Consider the following 7,360-nt stretch of genomic DNA (forward strand, 5'->3'; position numbering starts at 1 on the left):
TGCTTTTTAACTTGTTGTCTAGGTTGGTCATAACTTTTCTTCCAAGGAATAAGTGTCTTTTAATTTCATGGCTGCGATCATCATCTGCAGTGATTTTGGAGCCCCCAAAAATAAAGTCTGACACTGTTTCCACTGTTTCCCTATTTCCCATGAAGTGATGGGACCAGATGCCATGATGTTCATTTTCTGAATGTTGAGCTTTAAGCCAACTTTTTCACTCTCTTCTTTCACTTTCATCAAGAGACTTTTTAGTTCCTCTTCACTTTCTGCCATAAGGGTGGTGTCATCTCATATCTGAGGTTATTGATATTTCTCTAGGCAGTCTTGATTCCAGCTTGTGCTTCTTCCAGCCCGGTGTTTCTCATAATGTACTCTGCATAGAAGTTAAATAATCAGTTTAACATTTAGCTACATTTAATCTACACTGAAAACATTTATCGATAATATCCACTTTGTCAGGCTGTTTATTAGATACTAGCGCTACTAAGATAAAGATATATCCTTTCTCTTATGCATCTTGTAACTTAATCATAAGATTTTCCTCTCTGGAATTACTATCTGAATATCTTGGCATTTATTTATTTAAGAAGTAAAGTATAAAATCTGGAGTTCTCAGCTTCTACAAGTACAAACCAAAAAACATTTCAATCAAATAAAACAAAGTCATTGGAATAAAAAAAAAATAATAGAAAGTATATAAAGTCGACTAGTTGTAGATGGAGAGAAAATGAGTGAATAGGAAGACTGGGGTATGCAAAATGCAGCACAGAGAGAGATAGAAAGAAAAAAAGACACTAAAGAGAATTAAAAGAAATGGAGACCAAAAAACAATCGAGAAGCTCTGACATATGTCTAATAATAATTTAAGTAAGAAATAATAGTGTTCATAAGGATGGGGAAATAGTTGAATTGTTGGTTGAAAAAATACTTTGAATTCAAGACAGAGATGAGTCCTCATATCAAAAAGTTAGATAAAAAATAAAACAAGTATACTTATTTACTTTGTAGTGGATTGTAGAACATCAGGGACAAAGAGAAAAATCTTGGAATCAAATAGAGATAAAGGAGAAATAAATTCTTTATTTAGAAAGGTATAGTCAGACTGACAGCAGACTTCATCATCATTAGAGGCTAGAAGAGGATGGGGTAATATCTTCAAAGGGCTGAGGAAATAATATTCAAAGTAAAGTTAACATTTACAAGGCAGAGTAGAATGAAAAAGGTTAAAAGCATACAATGACACACAAAGTGTGTCAATGCAAAAAAAATACTAAAGAACATATATCAATAAACAAATCCATAAATATTTAGGGAGCCACTGTGCAAATAAGTGGGTAAAGCATATTGTTAAGTCTAAGTTTTAGGTAGAAATGACAATAATATTACAAGCACTAAATTTTATTCTTTAAATGAAAACTAAAACTAAATGATGGATAATGCAAATCTTTCTTAAACAAGGGATTTATAAAAATAGATTTTCAATAGGCAATAGTATAGCTTAAAGTGACATCATGAAGCACTTGAATAAACATTAAATGTGTAATCAAAAATCAGTTTATTTTCCTTTAAAGCATCAATTCAAGAGCAACTTCAACTCTATGGATTTCAAAACAGATTTTGTTTTTACTAGTTAAACAAAAGGATTGTTTTGACTTAAGCAACAATCAGTTCTGTTACATAGTTTTGAACATGTAAAATATGTCACACATGTAATTGCTGAATGATTAGCTCCTTGCAAAGAATGAAGACCCTTGTCTTAAAAACTGTTCTACTTATCAGAGACAGTCTAGTTTTTCAACTCATAGATATTATTAGCTAATATCTAATAATTTACTATTAGAGTAAATTTTATCAACAAAAAGAGGGTCCCCTGTGGTAAAGGGCTCAGTGGTAAAGAATCTGCCTACAGTGCAGGAGACACAGGAGATGTGGGTTCAATCCTTGAGTCAGGAAGATCCCTGAGAGGAGGACATAGCAACCCACTCCAGTATTCTTACCTGGCAAGTCTCATGGAAAGAGGAGCCTGGCAGGCTGCGGTTCACAGGTCTCAAAGAATCGGGTATGAGTGAAGTGACTAAGAACAGCACAGTAGCACATCAACAAAAAGAAGTGGCCTATGTGGTGGAAAAAGAGCAACTTACACAATGCAGAAGATTTCTTATGGAGTTGGAATGTACTGTTTATCAATAATTGTCATTTATATAGTAGCTATATTTTTTGAAAATCATTTGTTCTTTTATGTTTTTCACTCTTAATATAGTGTTTTTCTGAGAATTAACAACAAATTTTTAGTAACAGTTCTTGGTAAAGTCAGGAGGTAAATCTCTTTTTTCCTCTCTAAGAGATGTCTAGGACTTCCCTGGTGGCTCAGACAGTAAAGCGTCTGTCTACAATGGGGGAGATCCGGGTTCGATCCCTGGGTTGGGAAGATCCCTTGGAGAAGGAAATGGCAATCCACTCCAGTACTATTGCCTGGAAAATCCCATGGACGGAGGAGCCTGGTAGGCTACAGTCCATGGGGTCGCAAACAGTCGGACACGACTGAGCGACTTCACGTTCACGTTCAAGAGATGTCTGTAAGAGTTTTTTCAAGAGTACAAGAAGAAAATAATATGAACTTTCATATTTAATGAGAAATTCAAAAGATAGTCTCAGTTCAGGATTTAATCACAAAAATTGTTGGCATGACTGACATCAATACACTGTCAATGTCCACTAAAAGTTATCAAACATTGGTTCAGTCAATCAGGAAACAAATAGTTATTCAATTCACTGAAAAAATTAACTGCATCATTTTTGTGTGGATAATGCTTTTTGAATTTTTTGTGTAGAGTGTGAAAATACATTGATTAAAGTTTTCTTTCCTCTACTAATTGTTACAGAAATACAATTTTCAGTCTTTTTTTCTTAGGTTTTCTTTCTACTACATTTCCATGTAATTAAGAAAATGATCCATTTATTTCTCTCTCCACAATTAATGGGTGCTCTCTTCTTTGAGACTCCTTAATCTTATGTCTCTGATAAGCAGCCCTCCAGTTGTGCCACCATGACTTCCATTCCTGACTGCAGGTTGTAATTATGAAGCTCGAAGAGAGAAGTGTCCCTTTTATTTCTCATGCTGCAGCTCTGGGGGATTTTTTTCTCTACAGTTAAAAGGCTAGAAATACATGAAAAGCATCGACACAATTAGCAGAAAAACTACCATGGAAAATACAAACATTCTACACATAAAATTCTCCAAAAGAATCCAAAAAATCTGCTATTAATTGGGCTGCATACAACGGAAGAAAACAAGTCAGTATAGCTTTGGGGATCATATGCAGCCCTTCTTGCGGTAATCCAAACATATTAAGTATTATAATGTATCTACAGTAATCTGTGATTTCAAGCATCTAAGGAAAGAAAGAAAAGAAATCGTGGGAAATCTGAACATGCTATATCGTTTTATGTGGAAGTAAGAAGCTTAATGGAAAAAGAATTGAGAAGTGTTGGGAAAAGTTAGAGAATGTGAGGAAATAGGAAAGAGAACAAGTAAAGGGACTCCACAGTGATGAAAAGGCATTGCTCAGTTTTATTTAGTTAGTTATACATTATCTCAATTTATCGAACCAGGGCACTCCCAATTTTTAAAAACCTGTGTTTGGTATAAATCTTAAAAAGCCATTTTCTTTAAATGTGAAATAATCTTTACACTGTTAGCATCTTCTGGTTAAATTTTATACTTGTGAGCACATGTTCTAATATGAGCCTAAGATCACACACTGCCAAATCCATAGTTTATAAAGAAAATTTCAGAAATATAACCAACTAGCTTGTTATTCATTTATATTTGCTTACAGGAAGATAATATTGTAACTTGCCATAGTATAGGAAACCTGAACAGTGCATTAATAAGAAGAATTTTATCACCTACATAGTACCTACCATATCTAGGTAGTAACCATTTGTTGTATCATTTATTCTCATATCGAGAGTACATGAGAAAAGGGATTAAATTTTAAGCACTATAGGGAAGTTTTCTCATAACATGAATTGTTAGTTGTTTAAAAAATGACAGATATTTATTTTAGGTGGTTTAAAGATTTTTTTCCCCTGGAAACAGAATTTTAAACATGTGGACTTGTTTAGGTCAATTTCAACTCAATAATTGTGCATTTGACAGATTTTCAACTCCTTTTTACTAAAAAAGAAACCAAAAAACACAAAACAGTTTTCTAAGTAATGATCACAGTCAAAAATTCATCACCTTGTATAGTATGGTTTCAGTTTCACAGTAAGCATAGCATTTTGTCACATTGAAACCGTATGTGAAACTCATTACATATTGATGATCTTTCATTGCAATAATTTTGTAATAAATTATTTACTTATATAAAACTTCTGAATAAGTGTATTATTAAAGCATTTATTTTTCTCATCAAACGTAAAATTCTTTTTTGAGGACAAGGATAGACTAACCTGGACCACAGTGAATGGCTGTGCAGGTTGCCCACTTTACAACTCTAAAGGAGCCATTCACATTGTACGCTTTGCAGGTTTAAGTATTTGTTGCAAAAATTTTCTGCAGATGGCAGTATGATGGCTTTTTAAAATGGACACAAAGTGTTTTGAGTAAGAATGTCTTTTTCAAACTGTACAATAATGCCGTATGAATTAGTGACTGTCAGCCCTGTTAGCTCAGATTGCTTGGTGCTCGGCACACAGGAAACACTGGAGAAGTACTCATATTACAAAGATAATTTGTTAATTTATTGAAGTATAGTTGACTTATGTTAGTTTCAGGTGTACAACATAGTGATTTGATATTTTTGTAGATTGTATTCCATTTAAAGTTATTATAAAGTATTTGTTATATTCCCTGTGCTGGACATTGCATCCTTGTATCTTATTTATTTTATACCTAGTCGTTTGTAGCTTGTGTCTCTTAATCCCGTTTCCCTACCTCACCCGTGCCCCCGGTAGTAACCACTAGCTTGTTCTCTTACCTTGGAGTCTGTTTCTGTTTTACGATGTTCACTAGCTTGCTCTATTTTTTAGATGCCACATATAATTGAAAACATGCAGTATTTATCATTCTCTGTTTGATATATTTCACTAAGCATAATACCTCCAGATCAGTATATATTGTTGCAAATGGAAAAATTTCATCCTTTTTATTGCTAACATTCCCTTGTATATATATTTATACACAACCTCTTCTTTATCCATTCGTCAGTTGATAGATACTTAGGTTGTTTCTGTATCTTGGCTATCAACAAAGATAATTTGCATACAAGGCTTTAACAACAATAAACCTGACTGAGTTCTTATATATAGTATTATATATAATATGTAGGTATGATATTGTGACTAATATTTATATAAATAAATAAATCCACTGAATGTAAACACATTTTAAGTGTAATCTGCTATAATGATAAAATTAAAGCTTGAAGATATTTATACCCATATATATTATTTGTATTAATGAACACATTGGATAAATGTAAACTATCCTTAACTCTCATTTTCAATCATGGTAAATTTCTTAAGTCACCAAGTACAGTTTGCTATTAGCTGGGTAGAGCATTTGATAATTGAATGGATTATTATAAGAAAATGAAATTTTTATGGTGGCAAACTCCCCATCTATGAGATGCCTCACTTAATAATAGGTTGGGAGAAAGATTACTATGCAAACAATCACTTACAATATAAATTACATTTGCTCTCACAGAGGAATGGTCAAGGAGAGGTCAAAGGTTGAGGGTAGAGTGAGGAGAGTGGGAAGTAGACACTGTGGCCCAGCTCACCTGGAAGGAAGCCACGATCAGCCTCAAACTGAAGACAACATCTGAAGTGAGCCTTAAAAATAAGTTTTTTCAGTAAGATAAGACAAGAGGTGTCAGATAAAGCAGAGGCAGTGCTGTGAACAATCATTAAAGATCCTGACATTTCTAAAATGTCTTATTCTTATACTACAGACCTCGATTATGCTTCCAGAAATCACTGTGTCTCCATCTTAGTATTAGCTATTTTCATTGAAATAAATATTTATAGCTTCTTCTATGGAGTATGGTATTCTGCAGGTTAGAAAAAATGCCCCCAATAGCTAGCACAGAGCCAGGTATCAGTGCCTGTTGAATGGGACTGATCTTTGCTATTACCTCCTTCACCGCACTCTCCATAATCCCATTTCTGCCTTCCCTTAATATATAACATATTTCTTGTAGAGCACTCACCACTTGGTGTTAAATTATTAATATACTCTTTTCCTAATTAGACTGTGAGATCCTTGAGGGAAGAGATTGGATACTATTCATTTTATGATTGTCATTGATTGCCTTGCACATAGCAGGATTCTTGTTTGTTTGTTTGTTTGTTTAATAGTGAACTATCCTTAAGTATTTCTTTTTTTTGCCCACCCATGTGGCATGTGGCATTTTAGTTCCCTAATCAGGGACTGAACTCATGGCCCTTGCATTGGAAGTGTGGAGTTTTAACCACTGGACTACCAGGGGAGTCCCTATCATTAAGTATTTCACTCTTACTAGAAATGAGACTCCTATAGGTAGGAGTGAGAGGAGGGAAAAAAACTTAAAGGGGGTCAAAATAGGGAGAAATTAATTTTTGGGATTAACTGATTAAAAACGAGGAGCCTAGGATGACTTCTATATTTCACATGAAGATAATATTTGCTCAGATAAGCAACATTAGAATAATAAGTTGGGGAGATAATAATGAGCTGAGACATCTACAGAACATCCAGGTATCTACTAGATGTATCCAATAGATACATGTGTCAGTGCTCAAAATATTGGGAACAAAGACAAGATTTAGGCATCATGAAGAGGCAATAAAGAGTAATAACAATCAGTTCAGTTCAGTCACTAAGTCATGTCGGACTCTTTGTGACCTCATGGACTGCAGCACACCAGACTTCCTTGTCCATCACCAACCAGGAGTTTACTGAAATGGAGGTCCACTGAATCGGTGATGCTATCCAACCATCTCATCCTCTGCCATCCCCTTCTCCTCCTGCCTTCAGTCTTTCCCAGCATCAGGGTCTTTTCCAAAGACTCAGTTCTACCCATCAGGTGGCCAAAGTATTGGAGTTTCAGCTTCAACATTAGTCCTTTCAATGAATATTCAGGACCGATTTCCTTTAGGATGGACTGTTTGGCTCTCCTTGCAGTCCAAGGGACTCTCAAGAGTATTCTCTAACATCACAGTTCAAAAGCATCAATTCTTCAATGCTCAGCTTTCTTTAGAGTCTAGCTCTCACATCCATACATGACTCCTGGAAGAACCATAGCTTTGACTAGACAGAACTTTGTTGGTAAAGTAATGTCTCTGCTTTTTAACATGTTGTCTAGTTTGG

General features: G+C 34.6%; 1 long non-coding RNA gene across 1 annotated transcript; it reads right to left on the bottom strand.

Moving 5' to 3' along the window:
- Positions 1–335: 335 nt before the first annotated feature.
- LOC123334046 lies at positions 336–7,069 on the bottom strand. Its single transcript, XR_006551789.1, has 3 exons — positions 5,793–7,069; positions 1,998–2,114; positions 336–373 (listed from the first exon to the last, which is right to left on the bottom strand). It is a non-coding gene; the product is annotated as an uncharacterized LOC123334046 (long non-coding RNA).
- Positions 7,070–7,360: the final 291 nt, after the last annotated feature.

This window comes from Bubalus bubalis, chromosome 6 (genome assembly GCF_019923935.1).
Source record: "Bubalus bubalis isolate 160015118507 breed Murrah chromosome 6, NDDB_SH_1, whole genome shotgun sequence".
NCBI classification, from domain to species: Eukaryota; Metazoa; Chordata; class Mammalia; order Artiodactyla; family Bovidae; genus Bubalus; species Bubalus bubalis.